This window comes from Chroicocephalus ridibundus, chromosome 2 (assembly GCF_963924245.1).
Source record: "Chroicocephalus ridibundus chromosome 2, bChrRid1.1, whole genome shotgun sequence".
NCBI lineage: Eukaryota > Metazoa > Chordata > Aves > Charadriiformes > Laridae > Chroicocephalus > Chroicocephalus ridibundus.
The window spans coordinates 58,177,473-58,190,738 of NC_086285.1; the positions used below are offsets into that span (position 1 = coordinate 58,177,473).

The following is a 13,266-nucleotide window of genomic DNA, read 5'->3' on the forward strand; positions in this document are numbered from 1 at the left end:
CCAGTTTGTTCTCTTGTCCAAATAGTTTCCAGCTTCTTACTTATACCTTTTGGCTTACCATTATGATTTAGTGGAATGTTATCTGCTATTGAATTCTCCCAAATAAAACTTTCTTACCGTGAAGGGCTTCAGTGGTTGCCAATCAACTCCTATCATCATGATTATTACATTATTTTGCATTGCTTAGTTGTTCCTGACAAAATAATTGAGAAGCGAGAGGTTGCTTGGTTGTAGATGAAGTTAATTAATACATCTGCCTGCTAGGACTTGTAACAGTTGTGGGACTGTGGAAAGTGAGAGCAGGAAAAAACATGGCATGGAAAGACAATCAGCAGAACAAAATGGTGTCCAGATATGACCAAAAAGTAGACAATGACAAATACAGGACAAAAAAAGGGAGTGGGTGGCCCAGCCTAGTGGGAACTCTTCCTACGCTCCTAAGAAGCCCTATTAAGAGGCTGGTTTGTATGCAGAGCTGCAGGTTTTTTAACATCTCTCTGTCTCCTCCTGCCTTTCCACTAGCATCCCTCCTTTGTGGGAATCGGTTATCTTTACCTGCGGGGTGGTCTGACTCCTCCATATCTAATAACTCCCTGAAAAATCTATTTCATACCTTCCAGACCTGAAGAGGGATTTTGTGCCAAAAGCTTGTCTATGGTTCCCAGCTATGCCTGCGTTGGCCTGGCTACCCCTGCAGGGGTACTTACCCCTTGTAATTTTGCAATGATGAAAGCTATACAATATGCATCCAATTTATTGGTATTGGTTTTATTGCTTTTTATTGGTATTGAAAGGTACTCATTATTAATGGATACTTTCTCTGCTATTTCCATATGGAAAGAGAAACAGACTATGTAAGACATCAGTACACCAGTAGAGCTATGTCCACACTGTGGGTTATGTGCTGCTGCTTCTTCCAGGGTTGGCATTTCCCCCTGCCCGCTGTCACCACCCTGGGGACCCTAAGCTTCTCTTGCCATGCCAGCTGCTCATCTCATGGTCACAAAGAGCTCCTCCAGAGCTCATGTCTCATTCCACCCCTGGAGAAACTGCTTCCCCCTTGCCCCCCGCCCCAATCTTGACCAGATCTGTAGTTCAGTTAAATGTTGGGTTTGTTATCTAGCCATCTGAATAAACAAACCTATGGCAGAGTGAGCTTGAGGCTATGTACAGGGATCAAACAGCAAGTAGTTAGCTGACTGGTTTAAGGTAACTTAACTCCACAGAGGCAGTTGTGCCCTCCTGTTTGCCTGCGTGTTGCCATTCCCACCTGGTTTTGGGAGATGATCCATCTGGAAAGTAGTTTTTTATTTTATTTTTTTACAAGGTTAATTATGAGATCAGACAGGTCCTGCATCCTGTAGAACACGTGGCTGAACAAATGCGAGCCCTGTAACTGAATCCAAAGGCTCTGAGTTACATCTGCCTCTAATCACTCCCATGTGCATTCTTTCACATGTTCTGCTATTCGTTATGATTTCCTATCATGTGCTAATTGATTCATTACTTTATGCTAAGCATACAGTCACATGCTACTCATTAGCAGTCCCATATGTTGAACTCATGATGTATATCTTTAAGTGCTGTATCTCCTGGCCTGCCAATCCTCCTTTATGCAATACCACACATATGTTGCAGACCTTCATTCATGCTTTGATGGACTTTAAACTTCCTGCTCATTAGTCTTGTATGTAATTCTTCAGTTACTCTCTGAAGCTCCTCCTTATTGCAGTTGTGTAACTACTTTAATTAGAACTGCTGATAACGTAGATCTGTGCCTTAGCCTGTGGTAACTACAATGTATTGGAGAGGGGAAGGAATGAATTTTGAAACATCCTGTGACATATTTGAAACATCCAGCATAGTAATGTCAGCATAAACCCATGTTCAGATGAAGTTAAGTTAGACCACGGAAGTTTTGCGAGAGTTAAAATTCTGTAACTGGCTCAGAAAACGTGACTCCTGAAAAGCAAACATATCTGGGAGTAGGCCAAGTGAGTTTCTGAAGTCTTGCTGGTGAGGAAGTTAACTGGTAAGAAGAAATGAGTGGGAAAAGACGGAAAGAAGAGTGTATCACTCTTACAATTCCAACCTGCAGAATTTTGGAAAAAGAATTTAAGGAATTTAGAGCTGCCTTGAATTTTAAAGTTTTATAGGAAGAAGACAGACTACTTATGGTATTACTATGTACGCATAGCATGCCCCAAGATTTGCCAGAAATAGGTTGAACTGAACACACTCGAGTGCAAAAAATTAGTTACTGATTTGTCCAGTTATTTCTACTTTATGCCTGAGGTGCATGAATATAGAATTTGATGAATTTGATCCTTTGTACCTGTAGTCCCAATATGACAGAGGTTTAGATTCTATCATAGACTGTAAATGCCCAACATCAGCATGGATGGAACTCAGTTCATCCTTATTTTCATACCCTGCTTATTGCAGGAACTACTGGCCTGCAGGAAAATAGCTGCACCCTCCCAGGCTTTTATCTTCCAAGCCCTGTGTGAAGCAGCTGGAAGTCCTGTTCCATGTAGATAAGAAATGGCGAGTAAAGAGGCTGGGAGTAAGATCTGGGTAAAAAGTGGCTCTCCAAGGAAAAGCTAGTGCTTAAGCACAGCATGTTGTGGGCTGGGAAGCAATCCCTGTAGGAAGGGAGACAAACAGTCTTGAGTAAGAGCTTGTGTAACACCTGGCCTGAGCTTTGCTAGTGGCTGCTTTCTGCATACCGCCTACTTGGGGGAAGCCCGGCACAGAATGATTTCTTTTCCGCGTGGCACTGCTGAAACTCCCGATTTCCTGAGCAGGGACTCAGCCTGCAGCGTAAACCCTATGGATGCGGCTGGGCGGACGCGAGCCCCGCTGATGTACCAGTGCCTGCAAGCCATTGCACGGCTGGGCTCTGGCGAGTCCCTGGCTGGGGTAACCCCTGCGTGGGCTTCACCGGGGTCTTGCACAGCTCCCAAGGAGGTGTCAGCCCCTTGCTAGCCATGTGCTTGGTGTTTTCCAGGCGCAAGCTCCCAGCCTCAGTGCCTGTTCCTGCTGCTGCAGCTGCTCCTGGCTATAGCCCGCCCCTATAGTGTCCTTATTGGATTCCTGGCCAAGGGGGTGTTGCTGCAGCGATAGCAGCGGGGCGAGCGGTGCATTGATATGCCGGAGCTGCAGCCGGTTGTATAAGAAGGAGCTGCAGGGAGCGGAGGAGAATTAAAACAGGATCACGTTTCTCCTCTGTGAGCCGAAGAGGTTAGTGACTATTACTTAATCCCCGCTAGCTGTAATTAGGATTTGGAAGCACCGCTTTCGTCTCCTGACTCCCCCCCTCCACCCTTCCCAAGGTTTCTTGCCACCAGCGTTTTCCCCTCGGTTGTCCTGCAAGTCACGTCGTCCTAGCCGCTCCAGGGGCGCCCACCACACTAGAGGGGACAGGCCAGCCCTTGGGGAGGGCGGGGGGAACAGCGAGAAGGACAAAAAGAGAGAAGCCCTTTGTTTGGAAGAATGTCCAAGGTGCAGTGAAGCAGAGCATTTCGCTTGCAAATGATGTGGAAGTAACCAAGTAGCATCACTGGGTGGCCAGAGCACTGCCTGGTGCCAGTGTGAAGGGTCATTTAAAACCTTTCCTCCAAAGTGTCTTCTGGGCTTGTTTTTAGAAGTGCTGAGCTTCCTCCAAAGCCTGTTAAAATCCATGTTTACTGCAGGTGTTTGACACCCCCTTCTGAAACAGCAGACCATTACCTTTGCTGTACCTCAGTCTACCCATGGGAAAAGTGGAGATGAGAATATTTCCCTTTTGTAAAGGGACGTGATGGGGCTATATTCCAGACAGCCTTTGGTGGGAGAAAGGTGATGCTTATGTTCTCAGATATGGTACAGAATCCACGTGTAAAACACACTGACACTTTATTAATAATTACTTTATGCTTTAGTCACTAGAGCACACAATCTCTAACTATCTTAAAAAAAACATGCATCAAGGCTCAGTCTACACACAGAGAAAAGACAGGCTCAGCCTTTATATAACTCTCCTGGCATCGTGCAGAACTTTTGTGTTGGAGCTTGTTCAAAAAAACCGAGCTAGTGTTAATTACGGCAACAGTTTATTTAACTGATTTTGTGTGAAATAATTTTTATCAAACTCCTTGCATTGGTTTGCCAAATTAATTTTCCAGGAATGAGGATAGTCATTCAGCTGTTTATTCTCCCATTACAGATGTGAACACAGTGTGCCAAAAATCAATAACTTAGTGTTTGAGCGTCTTTCTGTCATATGTGTCGATAAATGGGAAAATAAAGACAAATCTGTTTCAGTAATATTAATCCAGTTTGAAGTTTAATCTTCACAAATGTTCACAAAATAAAGAGCAATAGGTAAATATTTTATATTATTTTCAGCACATATAAGAAATCCTTAGTTAAAGTCTTACTGAAAACTCTTGTTACAAGCAGTGCATGCAACTTAGATATTCAATAATTGATAGTAAAATATTGATGATTGACATGATTCTTACTGTTGGATCCGGGAACTTCCCTTATACTGGAAGGCTGATGATTCTGGACTTGTCCTCCTGAGTTTACATGCACATGGTCAGCAAACTTTTTTTCTAATACCAAGCTCGCAGTTTCTTCAGACAGTGAATTGAGTTACTGTTTGTGATCAGCTAGAGTTGAAGTCAATGAAATATGGTTTGCATTGTCCTTAAAGGAATGGTAATCCTTATTTTGTGTAGCTAAAAAGGACACTCAATCTTTGTAGTTTTCAACTTCTTATTTTTAGTGTCCTCATTGTTTTCCAAATTGTAGCTCTAACTGGATGTTTCAACACCCACTCCTTATCCCCCCCCCCAACGCTAAAAGACCACCACATTCAGCTCTGAGAGACTTCATTTTCAGATGTCAAAGGGCCGAACTTTTTTTTTTTTTTAAATGACAAATGGATGCTATATCCACAGACTTCATAAACTAAGCTCAGCAGATGAGAACAGGATGAGAAAAGGGCCACTGATCACTGCACTAAAAATGAACCACCTTGTCAAAACAAGTGAAGGTGAATGGGTAAATTAACTGACCAATTTTCGAATTAGAACTAGAATCACTTTCCGTCTTGCACTAGAGTGTCAGGACTTCAGTAAGATGTAGGCGTGGAACGCACATTGGCATTTTGCTATTTTATGATGACTCTGAAGTCACCTCAGTTTCATACGGCGTGTAGAGAGGATATCGCACTCTACGTTGTGCAGATTTGTTGTAGGAAGCTTCAGTGGGTGTTTTCCATTACACTGGTGTGGCCCACTGGAGCTCTGTCTGTGCTGCCATCCTTTGTTGGTAAGCACCAGTCAGGCAACAGGAGATAAACCAAAACTGGAAAGAAGTGGAGAAACTAACAAAAAGAGCTTGGATAGATGTGATAAAGCAGTGTTTGCAGTGGGAGAATAACTCCCCAGGAAAAAGGAGCTCCTGTGTTTGACGCAGTGGTACAGCAACATCAACATATGCAGGACCGGGGATAACTAACTCGTTCACGTCTAATTTTCAGGCAACCATAGATCTTTCTGAAGCTTGCAGGTAGCGCTCAGTGTAGTAAAAGAATGTACATTATGCTCGTACTTCACTTTTTTTAAGCAAGGCATAAAAAATGTCACTTCACTGAGAGGGGAGGGAATGGGGCTTAGGGAAGAAAAACAGTCTGAAAGCCAAGGCATTTAGCAGCTTAATCCTGTAGTAAAAAAAAAACAAACCAAAAACCAAACAATGAGTGTATACATGCCCTGTTGTAACTTTGTAGAACAAAGTTTGCTGAGGGGCTGTCCCTCTCCTCTGGAGTTAGCCTTGAACCGTGGGAAGTGTTCTTACACATGTACGGCCAAACTCTTGGGCTTACATCTTGAAACTTTATAAAATAGGCGCATGTCATGGTTTATAATAAAAATATAAATCTACATTTGACCTGTTTCTTCTCTACTAAACAAAAAGAGCTTTGGCTTTTTGTTTAACTGAACTTAAGCATTCCCTAGACTAATGTTTGCAACCCAGACAAAGCTCTGCTGTGCTAATTAGAAAGCATTGCAAAAAACACACCTTGACTGGGAAAGATAATGAAATGCATTTGCTAATCCTGTTATTCCAGGTGAGTGCAATCCACCACTTAAACAACATGAGTTCAATAGTTAGCATAAAAGGAGTTTCTCCTTTTTTCTCCCCCTTCTCCTCAGTATAGCATTATAAACCAGTTAGAAAGACCCTGTTTGGGGAAACTAGCATTCCTGTTATATTATTGTAACTATCCTAAATGATAAATTAAAGGCTGCACTACACTGGCTAATAAAACAAGCTGTTCTTCTGGCTCAAGTAATGTTATTGTGTTTATTAGCTTTCCCTCTTAGTGAAATGTGTAGGCAGAAAGGGATCATTATTGTCTTGTCATTACCTTTGCTTGTGAATGAGAGGAGAGGAAAGCTGCCAGAAAGAATATGAAATTATTAAATAATCCCTAAGTAAGAGAAAGAAGTAGTACAGGATGTGAGGGGAAAAGTTGAGGCCACAGTCATTTTAGCTAAAATGCCATGGATGTTTTTTAGCTATGTTAGAAGCTATAAAGCTTTGTGAACCTTTCTGTTGCTAGGGAGCAGTCTTTAGTCAGTATTTACTGTCTTTTGCAGGTTCTGACACAGATTAGCAAGAGAAGACTGGTTAGTCTGTTATTTGGTGATGAATTTGGAGACCGCAGTGGCTTGCTCGTACTTGTCTTGGAGTAATTTGCTAATTTTTCTCAGGCATAGCACAATTGTGTGCAGCTGGAAGTGAGATCAGTGCGTTTGTATAGATCTCTCTAGGTTTAGTCTTGGTGACAGATAGAATCATAGGGTTGGAAGGGCCCTCTGGAGATATCTAGTCCAACCCCCCTGCCAGAGCAGGGTCACCTAGAGCAGGTTGCACAAGAATGTGTCCAGGCGGGTTTTGAATGTCTCCAGAGTGGGAGACTCCACCACCTCTCTGGGCAGCCTGTTCCAGTGCTCTGCCACCCTCAAAGTAAAGAAGTTCCTCCTCATGTTTAGATGGAACTTCCTATGCCCAAGTTTGCGCCCGTTACCTCTTGTCCTGTCCCCGGGCACCACTGAAAAGAGCCTGGCCCCATCCTCCTGACACCCACCCTTTAAGTATTTATAAGCATTGATAAGATCCCCCCTCAGCCGTCTTTTTTCCAGACTGAAGAGACCCAAATTCCTCAGCCTTTCTTCATAAGAAAGGTGTTTGAGTCTCCTAACCATCTTGGTAGCCCTTTGCTGCACCCTCTCCAGCAGTTCCCTGTCCTTCTTGAGCCAGGGAGCCCAGAACTGGACACAGATAAAAAGGGCTGAGATTTTTTTGTCCCCATTAAATCAGATTCATAAAATTGGGATGGAGAAGGCAAATTAACTCCTGACTTCTGTCTTCTTCTGAAGATATGATACTCTAGCAGCAAAAATCTGAGGAACTCCCAGGAAAGGATAAAGATGGACTCTGTGCTGGTTACAATTCACTGGTAAAGTGATGAGGCTATAAACTGGGATAGTACACTTCTGGCATTGGAGGTGACCATGGGCTTCATCTGCTTTTGTTCGTGGTGTCCAGTGTAAGACAGAATAGGCCTGGTCTTTTCATAAGTATGGAGTACTTGAATTTGTGGTCTGAGTAACCTGGAGTGCAGTATCGCTTAAAAACAGCCCTGAGGTGTCTTAGGTTCATCATCCAGAAGTCCGGATAACCGGTACCAGCGGCTGCTGGACATATTTGCTCTAGACAACATGTTTTTCATTTGGACTTTGTAATCTTCTCAAATGGCTACAGCTGAGCAAAAGTTTGATTTGTTTGAAATCTGTTTTACATTTACTTACTTGCGTAGCAAAGGGGAATAGCTATCCTTGCATTTAGCCCCGTATTTTCTAAGGTAACACATACTCTCATGTTCTCTTATGCCTGGCATTTGTAATGAGGCCTTAAGACTAAGGGCTGTTGAATAAATCTTTTCAAAATAAGCAGGTCGTTTGCCTGACTCTGCTTACTGCTTAAAAATAAAAGTATTCTGACAGGTTTTTCTGACCCTGCATAGGTCCTGGTGACAACCGTCCTGATCTAGTAATATTTGCAACATAGACACAATGAAAAAACAGCAAAAGAACCATAAAATATTCATATTATATGATAATATAAACAGGGCTTAAAGTGGCTTGATGGCAGCTGGCCCTCTATTAGGGAAGGGAGGAGAAGAGTTTTGTATCCTTTTTCCTCCTGCCCCCTGAGCAGGGAATGTGACAATGTAATTCTGTGTCTGCTCCGAACACAGTCTTTATTCCCTTCTGTCTCTGAAGAAGGCCTAATTTTGCACCAGGCAAATGCATGATTTTTTTTTCTTTTTTTCCAAATGAAAGGTCAGCAGTTTTCTTATGTTCATGGACTCAGGTTGAGGGAGCACCTTTCAGATAAACTGCTGATCCACTGCAGCTTACCACCATCCCAGTCAATTGACCAGTACCTTCCCAGCATCAATTGTCCTCTAATATCAGAAACACAATGTTCCTGCTTTTAAAACATGGGAGGGGAAGTCCTCCTATCCTAGATGCTGCTAAGTTACCAGCTCCTAAGGAAGCATGAAGGTGCTGATAACCCTGGAGATTAAATTTCTTTTGGTTAAATGACTACTAATTGAGGCTTCAACTCTTCATCTTTTGCCTTTGGGATCTCATACTGCCATCCTGACAGAGATGGCCTTTTTCATCAAGAGAATCATTATGAGCAGGGGGAACTGATGCAGTTGCCAAGTCACTCTCCGTCATATTTGAAAAGTCATGGCAATCAGGCAAAGTCCCAGTGACTGGAAAAGGGAAACATCACACCCGTGGCAGAGGGGTTGGACCAGGTGATCTTTAAAGGTCCCTTCCAACCCAAACCATTCTGTCATTCTAACAAAAGGAAGTTCAAAGTACATTCCTTTACAGTGTGCTCATTATTATTATCTTTAATTTCCAGCTCCTACATCACCTTATTTTTGCTTATATGCCTATATCTGGAATAAACTTCCCTATTCTAGATGGCAGAACTAAAATACATGTGGTCAGGAGAAAAAACCAACCAGCCTGAAAGCAGTGGAGACAAATGGCTTGTGACCTGTAAGTCTGGCTCACAAGCTATTGTTTGGCCATGCTGTTAAGCTCTTTCTCTGACTCAATTCAATTCTAACCAAAGCCAATGGATCCAAGTGGAGGACAGATCATTGCAGACAGTGTCAGTTATGTATTCTGAGCTGCTGAGGCTCCACTGCTGCCTTTATCTACACAAGTCTGACCATGGGAGGGAAGAACAGAGATTTATTGTCTGATAGCTAAAGCAGGCATCTATAAAACAGTGACAACTTACAAATATCCATGTGTAGTGTTTGTGTTTATGACACTAATGTAGGATGCCCTGTGTTTTCCATTTCTAATGCTAAAAAAAGAAATGATTTGTCTGAAACCCAGTTTGTGGAGAGGCCACAGTGATGCCTCAAATGTGAATGACTGAAATAATAAAGATTAATCTCATACAGTGAGTTTCTTTCCCAGAACTTCAAAATGCTTTGCTGTGTTATGCTAGCAGAAGGGAAGGAGGAAAGAAGGGATTTAGACTCAGGTTTTAAAAAGTTGTAAGTAATACAGCTAAAGTAGTGAGCAGGGTTGCTGTTACATTTTAAAATATCTTTAATGTTACCGTTGTTAACATAGGATTGTGGTAGTTCAGTACAGCGACTCTTTTCTTTTCAGAACTCAGTGACCTCTTTTTGTCACTTAAAGGGGTGGTGCAGTTAAAGGCATGAACTTGAGGAGGGGACGGCGCTCTCATCTTGCAGAAAAAACCCAGTGGACTGAGTATTGTCTGATCCTGAGCCTTTGCAGTAGCTAATTCAGTCGTTGCAAAGTTAGGCGGTTGTGCCGGTCCTGCCTTTGATGGGATATTATCCATTTGTTCAGCCACAGTTGCAAATAAAATTCTGGTCCCCGTTAAGTAGATCCATTTGGCAGAGGAGATCAAGAGAGAGGTACTCAGTTGTTTTGTCCCGATTACATGGCCATGCTGGTTCTGAATAGGTTGTGTATCTAAAATACTCCTCTGAGCAGGCATTCAGCATCACTAAAACCTTCAAGCTCTGCATCTTTGAAGGTAGATTATGAGGAGTAAAAGATTTTTTAAAGCCTATTCACCAATTATAGCTATTTTTTACAGAGATTTTTGTGGGGGTCATGAGCCAGCAGCTTCACTGGTCCCAAATCAATGAGATTTAATAAAGTATGTAGAACCTTCAGTAGCCCTAATACACTGGCACAATCCATCCTGTATCCTTCTCTGGCTAATGTTACTGCACAGACCCAACCATCAAGTCAGGTTATCATTTTTAATGAGTTTTTTATTCATTACACATCCATGTGCAAGATGGGAATACCTGATCTGGGAGTTGCAATACATATTAATTTCTCTGTAGGCGTGTTTTTAATATTAGTAGTTGTTGGAGTGGCTTGAGCCAAGTAGGACCTTGTGCTTTGCTTGCAGTTGGACCCAACTCGATGGCTGTTTTTAGGTCTTTTTAGAGACTTTTTGGAATGCTAAATCTGGTGATGGCAGATCTGTAAAGAGGCAGACAGTTGTAAATAGGAACCATTTTGTAGGTCATTCTTTTGCTTGTTTGTCAACCCTGAGCGTGAGCCTGAGTGTGCCACGCAGGCTGGCACACTGGGAGGTTCAGTCAGGTTTAGGCATGCTCAGAGCTGTCTGACTGTACAGGCAAATCAAAATTAGTGGGTAATTTAGCCATCTTCTTGGCATATAAAACTGCCTCTCTGCTTGTAGGGTTTGATGGGGATCCTTCCTAGGAATCAGAAGGGGAGATGTGGTGTTTGCTTTTGCAATGTTTTGCAATGCTTTCAAACAAAGAAAGCATTGTTCTCCCTAAAATTTTGCATGGGATCTAATGTGCAGTTGAAGTACTGTGGGAAAGAAGCTTTTACAGCATTCCTGTTACCTTTAATTTTTTTTTTTTTTTTAAATTAACTTTCTTATCAGTAGGGTTTAAGTAGGATACCAGATGTCCCCGCTAGTGGCTGATGTTTTGGTAAAGGTGTTTTCAGTTTCTTGGGACAATTGTAGCAGATAAGTAGCATATCAGGACTACTTGACTGCTGAATCACAGTGAATTGCAGACTAACTCTTCCTGAGAGAGCAGGCCAGTGGCTGGCCTGCGTGATTCTTGAGTGTTGTGATGCCCAATGTCTGACCAGCTACAATTTATGTATATATTATTTACTCTGAAGAGAGTATGTGGCAGGCTTCTGGTGTTATGAGTTGCCATTACGCTAATGATGGAGGCAGAGGATTTCATCAGCCAAGCAGTATCTTTATGGTGACTGCGGCACGTAGCGGGAGTGCTTTTTTTGTTTGGCGAATTCTCAAAATAGGTCAGCCTGTTACAGATCTGGGATGCAGTGACCTTTAGCGGACCGGAAGATAGGTATCATCTATTGGATTGAGTCCATGAAGATATTAAAAGACATACTTGTGGCTGGATATGTGTTTTGTTCTTGTGCCTACTAATATTGCAGTAAACAGCAAAAGCTCTTATTTCTTTATGTGCTTGTAGGAGTATTCTCATTGATATAAATGGAATTACTCGTGATTAAAGCGAAGCATGCATGTAATTCCTTGGAGGGTTCGGGTTTCAGATGACTTTAACAGCAAGAGAAAGGAAAGAAAAAACCAATTTTTTGTGTCATGCATTAGATGGCATTGTTTAATATACGTATTTCAATACAAACCTTAATTGTAGCCACCTTTTCTAGATGTCTGATCTGTGTGGGATTTCCTACAGCAAAGAAGAGAGGCTGTAATAATACCTATTTCTTACATTGCACTTATCATCAGTAGGTCTGAGAGTGCTTTACATAGGAGAGAGGTTTCCCCTACTCTTGAATTGGGAGGAATGACAGGGAAAGGGGATGTGATTGGCTTGCTGTAGGTCACCCAGTAAACTTCTGGAAGAAAGTAGGAATACAGCCTGGAAACACAGCTTCCCTGCTTCTGCCCAGCCCAGCTCTGCATTCGCTAGGCACTCTGAAGAAAAAAAGGCTTATGGAAAGGACTGCAGTGATGGGCAGGGAAATTCAGGGGCAGGTGTAGTAACTGAGAAAATATTTCAGAACATTTTTCTGTAATTGTCCATCGTCACTTTCATTTGTATTAAAGCAAAGGCTTGGAGGCCGCTCCTGGCATTGGATTTTACCTGCAAAGCATTCGTAAAACTATCAAGTGAGATGGAGAAGCATCTTCTTTTCGTAGGTGACACAGCAAAAACAAAATGAGCAGCACAGGGAGGGAAGGGAAGTGCTGAGGTTATTTGGCATGTCTCAGATCTCTGGCCTGTCAGCTACACCTCTTGTGATTAGCTTCTAGTAAAGTTTCCCCAAAAATGCAGGTATGGTTGGATGTTTTAATGGAACTTGAAAAGCTCTCAATTTTAAAAAGTGTAAGAGTCACCACAAAACAGCAATATCTTTGTAAGAAATAGGTGTTTAAGCAGAGTCTCAGTTATTAGTGTTCAGCTGCTTAGCCGTGTGGAGGTTTTACTCTGGTGGCTTTATTGTTCTGTGGGACACCATGTAGGGGACATGGTTGACCACAAATCCACAGGGACCTCGCAGAGTTCAACTATGTGATAGCTTTAGTGTTTACGTGGGTATTAAGTCCAAATAGTGGTGGAGGATGTGTTTTGTGCCTTTTTTTCTTTGAGCTAGTACCGTTTTTAGCTTTACTCAGGGTTATTTTCTCCAGCCTGTGTTCAGGCACGGACTGGTAGTGTAGCGATAATATTGTTTGATCCCAGGGAAAATTAGGATCTGTGAATTGCTGATAGTTCCGTACCACTGCTCATTCTCCTGCGTGCTCATCTAAAATTGGACTTCACTCCAAAGTAACTGACAGTCGTTTGTTAAAACACTCCTCTCTCCTTCTACCACCGTAGACAAATTCACTTTCAAAAATTGTTACAGCACATTAAAGCCTGGAAGAAATTTTTAGGACTGTTTGTGGTTCTCTCTGCTTTAGTCATGTACTAATTAGCCACATACAAGCAGCCTTTTGGTTTAAAGAATAGCTGCGATGAGGCTGCAGTTACGTGGAATTGTTTATTTACCCACCAGAAGTTTCACAAGACTCTCTGTAATTCATTCCAGAGTAGTTCCTGGAAACTTAACATTAGAACATATGATTCTG

The 13,266-nt window shown here is 42.3% G+C and overlaps 1 protein-coding gene across 2 annotated transcripts in view; it reads left to right on the top strand.

Moving 5' to 3' along the window:
* Positions 1-13,266, top strand: part of BLVRA (biliverdin reductase A) — a 37,122-nt gene that overhangs the window by 1,844 nt on the left and 22,012 nt on the right. Inside the window, exon 1 of one of the 2 annotated variants that reach the window (XM_063325624.1) lies at positions 3,123-3,243. The exons of the other annotated variant lie outside the window; for it this stretch is intronic. The gene's annotated coding sequence lies outside the window, so the exon portion shown is untranslated. Of the gene's footprint in view, positions 1-3,122; positions 3,244-13,266 lie in introns of those variants that run through there. 2 annotated transcript variants of the gene reach the window in all.